The sequence below is a fragment of the Oncorhynchus clarkii genome, chromosome 15, assembly GCF_045791955.1.
Source record: "Oncorhynchus clarkii lewisi isolate Uvic-CL-2024 chromosome 15, UVic_Ocla_1.0, whole genome shotgun sequence".
NCBI lineage: Eukaryota > Metazoa > Chordata > Actinopteri > Salmoniformes > Salmonidae > Oncorhynchus > Oncorhynchus clarkii.
The window spans coordinates 14730496-14747071 of record NC_092161.1 but is presented as its reverse complement, the minus strand read 5'-3'; positions in this window follow the sequence as shown (position 1 = coordinate 14747071).

The window sequence follows — 16576 nt, the reverse complement described above, 5'->3', positions numbered from 1 at the left end:
AGCCTTCTGCATTTCTCTTCGACCTAATTATTCATTTCACACACATGGTGCCCCATGTCTAAATCAATCCCTGTTTCGAGAGGATTTTTTTTTTAATGCAGTGGAACTGGCTTCGTGGTCCAGAGTTGAGTTTGAGGGTCATAGGGCATCACTGCTGTTCATCATTTAGCTTCATGCAATAACATCTGATCTGTTGCCATCCAGGCATGCACCTATCAGTTAGTTATAGACCCAAGATTGAAGCTTGAATAGTTTCAAATCCACCAGCAGCTAACTCGCACTGCCTACTCAAACACGGCAATATTATCAATGTAATTGAATGTGTTTGGGTATAAAACACTAAATAGCAAAAGACATGACACCACCAAAGCCTGTCTGACACCAACTCTCTCGCGGGCTCTATGGATCCCTTGCAGAACGCCCAGATGGTGCGCCTGTATCTCCCCCGTTCCACCTTAAATGTTATTTCCGGTATTCCTGACATCCCCTTTAAGAGAGCGCGTCACACCCTTCAGTGGCCGGGAGGGGGCGCTTGTAGATTGTGTCATCGCGTACAACGGGCGGCAGGATATCTTTTAGCTGTGTGTGTCTTACTCCCCAGTAAGAAGCATAATTTTCTCCTCACTGTTAAAATTACATTTTTTATATATATAATTAACACCCCATTTATATAAATGGTCACTTAAGAAAACCAACGAATAGCTTAACTGCAGACAGAACAAAGTCCAAATAATTTCACAGTTATTAACAGGTAATTCGTTGTCTTGGCTGTTTTTTTATTCTAGGTCTATAATCAGTTAATGATCAGCCCACCAAGGCTCACAAAACATAACCCATCTACTGCGGCAGAGCGCAGCACACACGCAGAGAGGCGCATATTCTCTGTGTAGCCTAGGCTACTGTGACAGAACACCACCGCACCGAGCACAGCACAACAGTCTCGTTCTTCCCGCGGTAGAAACATATTTTGTTAGACTAATGCGTATGTAAGCGTTGTTTACGTCGCACGGAGAACGCGTAACAGCTGATATGCCAATACAGTGTTCTAATGTAATGACAAGTATTTTGAAAACAAGAATTTAGGGCTGTTTAAATGCGTGACATCTGCTCAGTCATTGTCAGGTTAAAATTATGCATTGTCATTCAACTGTCACCCTTTCCTCGGTGACAAACCGGGCATGATAACGACTTTGTTTTTATATTTTTTTTTTTTCTGAATACAAAGAATCACATCCATGACAAATGGATATTAACAAAAATTCGGAATTGGAACATATTTCCTACGTTTGACTAGAATTTGTATGAACTTGTTTCAGTATTAACTGAATGAATAGCCCATGTCCATCGAGCAATTTTTCAAAATGATCAATTCTGTTTTATTATTTTCAATACTTATTACAGTCAACCATCATTTTCTTAAACATTTTGTTTCGAATTTTTAGATATAAATGACTGACCCGGTGACAGAGTATTTTCTAGAACCCAGTTGCATAATGTTACACCCCATATAGCAGGCATCATCAACCAAATTCAGCCGCTGGCCGATTTGAGCGGATCGTCAGGGGCCGAACATAATTACAAATAATTTGTAGACTGCAAAATGACCGCAAGAAGCCCAAACAGATATACTGTTTTACTAAAACATAATAATTTCAAAACTTGCTTACATTTGTATCCCACTGGGCACACACTGGTTAAAGCAACGTTGTTTCTACATCATTTCAATTAAATTATGTTAAACCAACGTGGAATTGACGCTGAATTGACGTCTGTGCCCAGTGGGATACAATCACATATATCTCTCTATTATGCGAGGGAATACTTTGGAACAGATTTCAATTAAAATCACTTGGAGCTGATTTGCTGGCGTTTTTAGTATTTACATCCAAAAATTAAAACCAAAAAAAGTTGGCGAACCCTTCCCAATATAGCATGCAGGGAACAGTATGAATTCCAGTGTAATGAAACACGAATAATCTCTGGACTCTAAGTAAAGTACGTTTTTAAATAATATGATCCAACAAACAATATAATGATGTGCAAATGAATAATTAACTTGAGGATGTAGGTCTATAGTATTCCAACAAGTCACTATAAAGACTGTCACTGCCTTGTAGCCTACTTAGACTGAATACTTTCCCTTAAAATTTCCACTCAGAAAGCCATTTTGTTTTTCATACAGGATACATATGAACAATTATCTAGGCTTGGTTTTTCACAGACTGACTGTTTGCATTTTCTTGTTTGTTTGTTGTTTCAATTTGAAAATATTTTTCGAGATTTGCACTTTCATGTCAAATTAGGTTTGAGAGGATTACGTTTTAATTAACAAACAAAAAAGAACTGGCATCACTTTCAAATTGCGTAGCCGATCTGTATGTAGCCTAGGCTATATATCACGTTGGTAACCAGCAGGTTAGACTGCAGGTAAAATATATGCACTACAGAACAATAATTGAATTGCAATAAACGGAAACTGTAAGCCTTGTTTATAAATAGTTAACGCCATGCTGTATGAATATGCATAGGCTAGACGAAACCAAATGTATCCTAGAGTAGTTTGCTAAAGCCTTGTAAAAATGTTGCTATCAATTTTTTTTTTTTTTTAATGCTATTTTAGTGCTTGGGGAAATGAAGAAGCCGGTATTGTGGATAGGCTTGCCTACTGAACCAGTCAACTATTTATTTAGGCCTATAGAATAAGCCTAGGCCAAATACCAGTAAAGGTACTTATGGGGCAGTTGAGGTTTCTAAGTGAAGGCACTTCAACATTTCAAAATGTCAGCAAAGGTGCGTTTTCTTGATTAATCAGATTGTTATTATTTCTCACAGTCAAAAAAATCGTATCATCTCCATGGATGGACCTTTTTTTCCTGATTTTACATCACATTCCTCACTGCTGATCGATTTCATATTTTACATCAAAATATTACTTATCAATATTAAATTGCTTCAATAGAATTGGGAAATAATGAGGCCTACATTTTGACCTAAAGGGCCAATCTGCAGTTGCTACATCCCTTTTTAGACTTATAAATTAATAATTATATTGTATGTACACATTTATTCTTGAAGAATATAACTTCAATGCCTTCAATGCCAATGCCTTACGAGCTTAGTTCAACTGTCGTACCCCATCAGAGCTCCAAATATAAGCTTGTTTTAATCCAATGTTTGTGAACTAATTAAAGCGTGGCAGGAAGCCTAGCGGTAAGAGGTTTGGACCAATAACTGAAAGAAAGGTCGCTGGTTCGAATCCACGAGCCGACAAGGTGAAAAATATTCGTATGTGCCCTTGAGCAAGGCACTTACCCCTAATTGCTCCATGATCACCATTGATAATGGCCGACCCTGGCTGTGACCACACTCTGAGGGGGTCCTAAGGGGAATTGGGGTAATTTTGACCTAAAGGGGCAATGCTATTAATACAGACTTGTACTTGTGTGAAAAAATGACCAAAATAAGCACCCACCCACCAAACTATAATTGGTTGAAAACTTTAATTTTGATATTGTGGATGGTCAGTCCTTACATCTATAGCTTTGCCTATATTAGATAATACAAATATGTCACTTAAGTTCAATGCAACATCCAAAAGGTTCACGTTCTTCACCAGCTATTCCCTGAATATACATCATGTATTTTTTCTGATCTGATAATTGCTTGATTGTCTTCAGACAACTCTCACTATCGAACACATCAAAGAACAGGCTGTATAGTTTGACATATAAGTGAGTATCACATAAGCAGGCCTGCGTTCACAAAAGAGCTTGACATCCGTTCAGCATGCTGAACATGCATGCATTATAAACCAGGAATATTTCCTTAGCCATATTGGATTCCAGCAAAAGCAATTTGAATTTACAACATATTTGGAAGTTTCGCATATTCAAAGTATCGGGCCTATAAGCTGTTCGACTTCGTCTGTTGACGCTGCGGTTCCCCCGGGGTTAAGGTCCGGGTCGGATTACCCTCCAAACAAAACCCAATCCAACCAAACCATTAACGGAGATCCACCGTGACATGAACAACCGGAACACCGGGTTGGTCACGTCACGTTGTATTATTCATTCATATATCCTGTTTGATTTCGGGAAGCTAAAAGAGGTGGGTTGAAAGGCCGTTGCTCCTGCGTTCCCTTAAGGGTTAAATACAATGTGGCCTGAATACCCTGCTTTTCCCTTTTGTTCCAGACCCTGAATACCCAATTTAAAGAAGTGGTCCAAAAGTTGGCTGAAACCTGAGTGGAAGCAGGAGAGCCAGACAAAGTTTCCTATTGTGTTTCAAAATTCAGCAATTTAAAAACTGTATAACTTTAAATGAGGAAAAAATTAGTATTTCCAACGAAAAGTGTAGGCCTAGCTTGTTTGATACAAACAAACATTGTCAGTGGAATGGCCTGAAGATCTCAGTGACTTTCAATGTGGCACCTTCATAGGATGCCACCTTCCCAACAAGTCAGCTTGTCACATTTCTGCCCTGCTAGAGCTGCCCTGGTCAACTGTAAGTGCTGTTATTGTGAAGTGGAAACTTTTAGGAGCTATACAAGCTCACAGAACAGGACTGTCGAGTGCTGAAGCACATAGCTTGTAAAAATTGTCTGTCCTCTGAACACTCACTACCGAGTTCCAAACTGCCTCTGGAAGCAACATCAGCACAATAACTGTTCTTCGGGAGCTTCATGAAATGGGTTTCCATGGCCGAGCAGCCGCACACAAGCCTAAGATCACCATGCGCCATGCCAAGCGTCGGCTGGAATGGTGTAAAGCTTGCCGCCATTGGACTCTGGAGCAGTGGAAACGCTTTCTCTGGAGTGATGAATCACACTTCACCATCTGACAGTCCGACACAATGAATCTTGGTTTGGCGGATGCCAGGACAATGCTACCTGCCCCAATGCATAGTGCCAGCTGTAAAGTTTGGTGGAGGAAGAATAATGGTCTGGGGCTGTTTTTCATGGTTCGGGCTAAGCTCCTTAGTTCCAGTGAAGGGAAATCTTAACACTACAGCATACGATGGATGACATTCTAGACGATTCTGTGCTTTCAACTTTGTGGCAACAGTTTGGGGAAGGCCCTTTCCTGTTTCAGCATGACAATGCGTCCATGCACAAAGCGAGGTCCATACAGAAATGGTTTGTCGAGATAGGTGTGGAAGAACTTTACTGGCCTGCACAGAGCCCTGACCTCAACCCCATCGAACATCTTTGGGATGAATTGGAACTTCGACTGCGAGCCAGGCCTCATTGCCCAACATCAGTGCCCTTCTTCACTAATGCTGTTATGGCTGAATGGAAGCAAGTCCCTGCAGCAATGTTCCAACAACTAGTGGAAAGCCTTCCCAAAAGAGCAGAGGCTGTTATAGTAGCAAAGGGGGGACCAACTCCATATTAATGCCCATGATTTTGGAATGAGATGTTTGACGAGCAGAAGTCCACATACTCTTGGTCATATAGTGTTTAACAGCCTGCTGCATTAGTCCATATTTAGGCTAATAAAAGTGCTTGTGTAGGCTTCTATGCATTACAGCATCCCTCTTTTCTCACAAATCTGCTATTCACGGAAATTACATTTTCACGTTTCTCCTTTTATTTCGTGTTCAATAGCCTACTCTTTTTCCATGGCACTCCTTGATATGCATTCTAAATCAAAAGTTGATGACTTGACTTCATTTAAGTTTCTGTTAATCAGTTATTTATTAAGATAAATTATAATTAAGATAAAAATGTGTCCTAATAAGCATAAATATTTAACTAATCTCAAAATTAAGGCACTGTGGGTATAGGTTGTGTCCATGAATTAGACATTGCTTGGACATTTTTCCTAATGGAAAATAGGCTAGCCTATTTGTTGGTAAAAAATGAATGAATAAATATGAGCTAATCATTTCGGCTATTGTAGAGCAGTAGACTATTTGTAGCTATTATTTGTTGTTGTGTTCGTGCATGGCATTCACTCAGCGCATGTCGCGGAGCCTGATTTCATGGTATGAGGGGCCAAAGGTCACCGCTGGACGTGATTGTCTCTAAATACCCGCAGGCGGGTACGCGGGCGCGGGCACGTCCACAGCCTCTCGACAAACAATGGCGTTTATCAATGACGAGAATGCTCGTTTTTGAGCTGTCATTTTAGAATGCAGAATAGAGCGACATACTTTTTTCTATAAAGCTATTTGACAATTAAAATGTTAACGTTTTGTCGTTAGAAGCAATAACGGTAGGTAGTCACAGTAAAACCAATGCATTAGGCTACCACTGGGATATTAGGAGGCAATGATGAGCCTATTGGATTCTGGTGGGAATATTTTCTGTAGCTGCTGTTGGCCTACATAACACTTCATAGAATAATATGTCATTGTTTTAGCCTAGCTTACATCAAACATATTTCATAGGCGAATGTGAAATTAAAATATTGATACAATTAACGTATCTTATATTGATCCTCAATAACTCTATATGTCTATATATAATAGCCTATAGGCATATTAAACCATCTGCATAAGGGATTCCAGTGTGATTTCATGTCTCCCTCTGTGCATTCATGTTTTTCTGTCAATTCGGAAGCCTATGGCCTACGATATCTGTTTGTCATGGATAAAGTTAACGTTTTTCTGATAAACGGTTACAATTGCAACAATTGCAGTCGTTGTTATATACTTCCTATTATTTGTATTAAGTTAAATCACGTTAGACATGGTGGAGTCATCGGCCGTTGCGCTTCAAGAGAGGAGAAATCGCTCTACTAATTTCAGCTCTAATAGTTGGATATTTAAGTCAGTTGTGTCTAACAGCTGTTGTGAAATATATTTTTAAATAAGGGACGTCCACTCATTTGTTCAAAAGGATTAGAAATGGACCATAGATTTGTCAGATATTAGCCTTGTCAATGGTCAAATGTGGACCATGGAGAACGAATTTCCTATTTGCTACCTTCAACAATTCTTCAATGTTATAAATAATAATACATCATGAGAATAAGAACTGGGACTAAGTTGGCGTGGTATAGTTTGTGCCTGTTTGGGGTCGTTGTGAAATGAGTCCTTTAACCCCGGAGGTCACTCGGGGCTCCGGTGTCAATCTGCCTTAATGGATTCAGAAACGGATTGTTCGGTCAGGACACGAGGCAACACTTTTATTTTATTTTAAATTTCATAAGCGACACTTTTTCTCTGAAGTCTGCTGATGTAAGTGATTCTAGTTTAAATGAGTGTTTGTAAATTAGTAGAGTAGGCCTATGGACCTATCATTTGTTCTTCTATTCATTACCCATATAAAACTAGTCTTAACGTAGCCAGGGATGGGTAAATTACTTTCTAAATGTAAGCAGTTATTTTCCTGCATGTCCAAAATTGTAATTAGTAATGTAACTTTTGGATTGCCTAAACTCGGTATCGTAATCTGATTACTTTCTCCTTAAAACGCGTTGGAAGAAGACAAAAATGATAGCTCAAACTCATTTGGTGTCACAATAGCGGTATCTGATTTGTGGTCAGACTCACTCAGGTGGAACAAACTTAAACTTGCGCCCTTTTTTTCAATGAGGAATTGAATGTCATTGGGACAACAGAAAGGTGTGATAATGTATTTTTTTTTTCCGTAAACGTCCTTTCTGAATGTTAAGGTTGTCCAGTAAGCAATCATCTACATTTTCAAAGTATCTGTAATCTGATTACAATATTTTCGCTGGTAAAAGAACTCATTACAGTTAGGCCTACAGTTTTTGTTTGTAATCAGTTATTCTCCAACCCTGCATGTATCTGTATGAATGAGGTATTATGAGTACCTGTTACATCGTGATAAAAAGCAATATGAACAAATGTAAATGCATGTATTTACGTAAGCTATAGTTAAGCACAATTTGATTCTAAGCAGATCCTCATAAACTAACTTATTTGTATGTATGCTTATCTAAAAATAGCATAGGCTATAGGCATACATCCTGATATAGGATCTCTCAGCACTGGGACTAAAATAGCGTATAGCCGAAGCTTTAAGAGGTTAGTGCAGTGAAGAATAAGACTGCATAAATTTTACGTGTAGAACTCTAATCCGGATTTTGAGCTGAATCATAAGGTTTTTGGCATGGAGTTGGATCCGGCTAACATATTTGCGTCTTCAAATTTCCATGTCCTACATAAACATGCATTTGTAATAAAGCGGTGGCTTCTCGACTTGAAATCATATTTTCATTTATTTTACATGTTCTTCATATCATTATTTTACAAGGCCACAGTTATATCAAGTAGTCTACACTTCAATTATAGGCCTTGAATCGGAGAATGGCCCGAAAATGTTCCAATGACTCCAGCCACCTGGAGTGGACTGTTCATGCTCCAGTCCGGCAGGCGGTACCTGTGCATCAAGCCTCAGACCAACAGACTCCTAAACAGCTTTTATCCCCTGGCCATAAGATGGCTAACAACTTCTGCTTCCCCTCACGCCTACGATGATGCTAAAATTATTATTAATTACATGCATTACTACCACTACCACTGCCTTTCATTGACTGTTGATTACAATTACCATTAGTGTCGATCTATTTATCCAGCTACTGGTCACTATTACTACGGTTTACATGCATATATTACCATTGGTATATTACCATAAGTATTTATATATTACTGCCGCCAGTCACTTTTCAGCCCTGTTTACATGTAGGCTTATACCCGCCTATGACGCATACACTAACGCTCTTGCACACATACACATTCACAGTTCACACCCACACACGTACCTACCTACACACACCCACCACTTATGCTGCTGCCATACTGTTTATTATTATTATTATTATTATGTAATTATTATTGTTTATCCCTGGCAACATGTACATATCTACCTCTATACTTCAGTATCCATGGCTACATGTACATATCTACCTCTATACTGAGGTATCCCTGGCAACATGTACATATCTACCTCTATACTCCAGTATCCCTGGCAACATGTACATATCTACCTCTATACTGAGGTATCCCTGGCAACATGTACATATCTACCTCTATACTGAGGTATCCCTGGCTACATGTACATATCTACCTCTATACTGAGGTATCCCTGGCAACATGTACATATCTACCTCTATACTCCAGTATCCCTGATCATTGTACATATCTACCTCTATACTCCAGTATCCCTGGCAACATGTACATATCTACCTCTATACTGAGGTATCCCTGGCAACATGTACATATCTACCTCTATACTCCAGTATCCCTGACTACATGTACATATCTACCTCTATACTCCAGTATCCCTGGCAACATGTACATATCTACCTCTATACTCCAGTATCCCTGGCAACATGTACATATCTACCTCTATACTCCAGTATCCCTGCACATTGTACATATCTACCTCTATACTCCAGTATCCCTGGCTACATGTACATATCTACCTCTATACTGAGGTATCCCTGGCAACATGTACATATCTACCTCTATACTCCAGTATCCCTGGCAACATGTACATATCTACCTCTATACTGAGGTATCCCTGGCAACATGTACATATCTACCTCTATACTGAGGTATCCCTGGCTACATGTACATATCTACCTCTATACTGAGGTATCCCTGGCAACATGTACATATCTACCTCTATACTGAGGTATCCCTGGCAACATGTACATATCTACCTCTATACTCCAGTATCCCTGATCATTGTACATATCTACCTCTATACTCCAGTATCCCTGATCATTGTACATATCTACCTCTATACTCCAGTATCCCTGGCTACATGTAGATATCTACCTCTATACTGAGGTATCCCTGGCAACATGTACATATCTACCTCTATACTGAGGTATCCCTGGCAACATGTACATATCTACCTCTATACTGAGGTATCCCTGGCTACATGTACATATCTACCTCTATACTGAGGTATCCCTGGCAACATGTACATATCTACCTCTATACTCCAGTATCCCTGGCAACATGTACATATCTACCTCTATACTCCAGTATCCCTGGCAACATGTACATATCTACCTCTATACTCCAGTATCCCTGGCAACATGTACATATCTACCTCTATACTCCAGTATCCCTGGGAACATGTACATATCTACCTCTATACTCCAGTATCCCTGGCAACATGTACATATCTACCTCTATACTGAGGTATCCCTGGCTACATGTACATATCTACCTCTATACTGAGGTATCCCTGGCAACATGTACATATCTACCTCTATACTCCAGTATCCCTGGCAACATGTACATATCTACCTCTATACTCCAGTATCCCTGATCATTGTACATATCTACCTCTATACTCCAGTATCCCTGACTACATGTACATATCTACCTCTATACTCCAGTATCCATGGCAACATGTACATATCTACCTCTATACTCCAGTATCCCTGGCAACATGTACATATCTACCTCTATACTCCAGTATCCCTGATCATTGTACATATCTACCTCTATACTCCAGTATCCCTGATCATTGTACATATCTACCTCTATACTGAGGTATCCATGGCAACATGTACATATCTACCTCTATACTCCAGTATCCATGGCAACATGTACATATCTACCTCTATACTGAGGTATCCCTGGCAACATGTACATATCTACCTCTATACTGAGGTATCCCTGGCAACATGTACATATCTACCTCTATACTCCAGTATCCCTGGCAACATGTACATATCTACCTCTATACTCCAGTATCCCTGGCAACATGTACATATCTACCTCTATACTGAGGTATCCCTGGCTACATGTACATATCTACCTCTATACTCCAGTATCCCTGACTACATGTACATATCTACCTCTATACTCCAGTATCCCTGGCAACATGTACATATATACCTCTATACTGAGGTATCCCTGGCAACATGTACATATCTACCTCTATACTCCAGTATCCCTGGCTACATGTACATATCTACCTCTATACTCCAGTATCCCTGGCAACATGTACATATCTACCTCTATACTGAGGTATCCCTGGCAACATGTACATATCTACCTCTATACTCCAGTATCCATGGCAACATGTACATATCTACCTCTATACTCCAGTATCCCTGGCAACATGTACATATCTACCTCTATACTCCAGTATCCCTGGCAACATGTACATATCTACCTCTATACTGAGGTATCCCTGGCAACATGTACATATCTACCTCTATACTCCAGTATCCCTGGCAACATGTACATATCTACCTCTATACTGAGGTATCCCTGGCAACATGTACATATCTACCTCTATACTGAGGTATCCCTGGCAACATGTACATATCTACCTCTATACTCCAGTATCCCTGACTACATGTACATATCTACCTCCATACTCCAGTATCCCTGGCAACATGTACATATCTACCTCTATACTCCAGTATCCCTGGCAACATGTACATATCTACCTCTATACTGAGGTATCCCTGGCAACATGTACATATCTACCTCTATACTGAGGTATCCCTGGCAACATGTACATATCTACCTCTATACTCCAGTATCCCTGGCAACATGTACATATCTACCTCTATACTGAGGTATCCCTGGCAACATGTACATATCTACCTCTATACTCCAGTATCCCTGGCAACATGTACATATCTACCTCTATACTGAGGTATCCCTGGCAACATGTACATATCTACCTCTATACTCCAGTATCCCTGACTACATGTACATATCTACCTCCATACTCCAGTATCCCTGGCAACATGTACATATCTACCTCTATACTCCAGTATCCCTGACTACATGTACATATCTACCTCTATACTGAGGTATCCCTGGCAACATGTACATATCTACCTCTATACTCCAGTATCCCTGACTACATGTACATATCTACCTCTATACTCCAGTATCCCTGGCAACATGTACATATCTACCTCTATACTCCAGTATCCCTGGCAACATGTACATATCTACCTCTATACTCCAGTATCCCTGCACATTGTACATATCTACCTCTATACTCCAGTATCCCTGGCAACATGTACATATCTACCTCTATACTCCAGTATCCCTGGCTACATGTACATATCTACCTCTATACTCCAGTATCCCTGCACATTGTACATATCTACCTCTATACTCCAGTATCCCTGGCAACATGTACATATCTACCTCTATACTCCAGTATCCCTGGCTACATGTACATATCTACCTCTATACTCCAGTATCCCTGGCAACATGTACATATCTACCTCTATACTCCAGTATCCCTGGCAACATGTACATATCTACCTCTATACTCCAGTATCCCTGCACATTGTACATATCTACCTCTATACTCCAGTATCCCTGGCAACATGTACATATCTACCTCTATACTCCAGTATCCCTGCACATTGTACATATCTACCTCTATACTCCAGTATCCCTGGCAACATGTACATATCTACCTCTATACTCCAGTATCCCTGGCAACATGTACATATCTACCTCTATACTCCAGTATCCCTGCACATTGTACATATCTACCTCTATACTCCAGTATCCCTTGCAACATGTACATATCTACCTCTATACTCCAGTATCCCTGATCATTGTACATATCTACCTCTATACTCCAGTATCCCTGGCAACATGTACATATATACCTCTATACTGAGGTATCCCTGGCAACATGTACATATCTACCTCTATACTCCAGTATCCCTGGCAACATGTACATATCTACCTCTATACTCCAGTATCTCTGGCAACATGTACATATCTACCTCTATACTCCAGTATCCCTGGCAACATGTACATATCTACCTCTATACTCCAGTATCCCTGGCAACATGTACATATCTACCTCTATACTCCAGTATCCCTGGCAACATGTACATATCTACCTCTATACTCCAGTATCCCTGGCAACATGTACATATCTACCTCTATACTGAGGTATCCCTGGCTACATGTACATATCTACCTCTATACTGAGGTATCCCTGGCAACATGTACATATCTACCTCTATACTCCAGTATCCCTGGCAACATGTACATATCTACCTCTATACTCCAGTATCCCTGATCATTGTACATATCTACCTCTATACTCCAGTATCCCTGACTACATGTACATATCTACCTCTATACTCCAGTATCCATGGCAACATGTACATATCTACCTCTATACTCCAGTATCCCTGGCAACATGTACATATCTACCTCTATACTCCAGTATCCCTGATCATTGTACATATCTACCTCTATACTGAGGTATCCCTGGCTACATGTACATATCTACCTCTATACTCTAGTATCCCTGGCAACATGTACATATCTACCTCTATACTGAGGTATCCCTGGCTACATGTACATATCTACCTCTATACTGAGGTATCCCTGGCAACATGTACATATCTACCTCTATACTCCAGTATCCCTGGCAACATGTACATATCTACCTCTATACTGAGGTATCCCTGGCAACATGTACATATCTACCTCTATACTGAGGTATCCCTGGCTACATGTACATATCTACCTCTATACTGAGGTATCCCTGGCAACATGTACATATCTACCTCTATACTCCAGTATCCCTGATCATTGTACATATCTACCTCTATACTCCAGTATCCCTGGCAACATGTACATATCTACCTCTATACTGAGGTATCCCTGGCAACATGTACATATCTACCTCTATACTCCAGTATCCCTGACTACATGTACATATCTACCTCTATACTCCAGTATCCCTGGCAACATGTACATATCTACCTCTATACTCCAGTATCCCTGGCAACATGTACATATCTACCTCTATACTCCAGTATCCCTGCACATTGTACATATCTACCTCTATACTCCAGTATCCCTGGCTACATGTACATATCTACCTCTATACTGAGGTATCCCTGGCAACATGTACATATCTACCTCTATACTCCAGTATCCCTGGCAACATGTACATATCTACCTCTATACTGAGGTATCCCTGGCAACATGTACATATCTACCTCTATACTGAGGTATCCCTGGCTACATGTACATATCTACCTCTATACTGAGGTATCCCTGGCAACATGTACATATCTACCTCTATACTGAGGTATCCCTGGCAACATGTACATATGTACCTCTATACTCCAGTATCCCTGGCAACATGTACATATCTACCTCTATACTCCAGTATCCCTGGGAACATGTACATATCTACCTCTATACTCCAGTATCCCTGGCAACATGTACATATCTACCTCTATACTGAGGTATCCCTGGCTACATGTACATATCTACCTCTATACTGAGGTATCCCTGGCAACATGTACATATCTACCTCTATACTCCAGTATCCCTGGCAACATGTACATATCTACCTCTATACTCCAGTATCCCTGATCATTGTACATATCTACCTCTATACTCCAGTATCCCTGACTACATGTACATATCTACCTCTATACTCCAGTATCCATGGCAACATGTACATATCTACCTCTATACTCCAGTATCCCTGGCAACATGTACATATCTACCTCTATACTCCAGTATCCCTGATCATTGTACATATCTACCTCTATACTCCAGTATCCCTGATCATTGTACATATCTACCTCTATACTGAGGTATCCATGGCAACATGTACATATCTACCTCTATACTCCAGTATCCATGGCAACATGTACATATCTACCTCTATACTGAGGTATCCCTGGCAACATGTACATATCTACCTCTATACTGAGGTATCCCTGGCAACATGTACATATCTACCTCTATACTCCAGTATCCCTGGCAACATGTACATATCTACCTCTATACTCCAGTATCCCTGGCAACATGTACATATCTACCTCTATACTGAGGTATCCCTGGCTACATGTACATATCTACCTCTATACTCCAGTATCCCTGACTACATGTACATATCTACCTCTATACTCCAGTATCCCTGGCAACATGTACATATATACCTCTATACTGAGGTATCCCTGGCAACATGTACATATCTACCTCTATACTCCAGTATCCCTGGCTACATGTACATATCTACCTCTATACTCCAGTATCCCTGGCAACATGTACATATCTACCTCTATACTGAGGTATCCCTGGCAACATGTACATATCTACCTCTATACTCCAGTATCCATGGCAACATGTACATATCTACCTCTATACTCCAGTATCCCTGGCAACATGTACATATCTACCTCTATACTCCAGTATCCCTGGCAACATGTACATATCTACCTCTATACTGAGGTATCCCTGGCAACATGTACATATCTACCTCTATACTCCAGTATCCCTGGCAACATGTACATATCTACCTCTATACTGAGGTATCCCTGGCAACATGTACATATCTACCTCTATACTGAGGTATCCCTGGCAACATGTACATATCTACCTCTATACTCCAGTATCCCTGACTACATGTACATATCTACCTCCATACTCCAGTATCCCTGGCAACATGTACATATCTACCTCTATACTCCAGTATCCCTGGCAACATGTACATATCTACCTCTATACTGAGGTATCCCTGGCAACATGTACATATCTACCTCTATACTGAGGTATCCCTGGCAACATGTACATATCTACCTCTATACTCCAGTATCCCTGGCAACATGTACATATCTACCTCTATACTGAGGTATCCCTGGCAACATGTACATATCTACCTCTATACTCCAGTATCCCTGGCAACATGTACATATCTACCTCTATACTGAGGTATCCCTGGCAACATGTACATATCTACCTCTATACTCCAGTATCCCTGACTACATGTACATATCTACCTCCATACTCCAGTATCCCTGGCAACATGTACATATCTACCTCTATACTCCAGTATCCCTGACTACATGTACATATCTACCTCTATACTGAGGTATCCCTGGCAACATGTACATATCTACCTCTATACTCCAGTATCCCTGGCAACATGTACATATCTACCTCTATACTCCAGTATCCCTGACTACATGTACATATCTACCTCTATACTCCAGTATCCCTGGCAACATGTACATATCTACCTCTATACTCCAGTATCCCTGGCAACATGTACATATCTACCTCTATACTCCAGTATCCCTGCACATTGTACATATCTACCTCTATACTCCAGTATCCCTGGCAACATGTACATATCTACCTCTATACTCCAGTATCCCTGGCTACATGTACATATCTACCTCTATACTCCAGTATCCCTGCACATTGTACATATCTACCTCTATACTCCAGTATCCCTGGCAACATGTACATATCTACCTCTATACTCCAGTATCCCTGGCTACATGTACATATCTACCTCTATACTCCAGTATCCCTGGCAACATGTACATATCTACCTCTATACTCCAGTATCCCTGGCAACATGTACATATCTACCTCTATACTCCAGTATCCCTGCACATTGTACATATCTACCTCTATACTCCAGTATCCCTGGCAACATGTACATATCTACCTCTATACTCCAGTATCCCTGCACATTGTACATATCTACCTCTATACTCCAGTATCCCTGGCAACATGTACATATCTACCTCTATACTCCAGTATCCCTGGCAACATGTACATATCTACCTCTATACTCCAGTATCCCTGCACATTGTATTTATCTACCTCT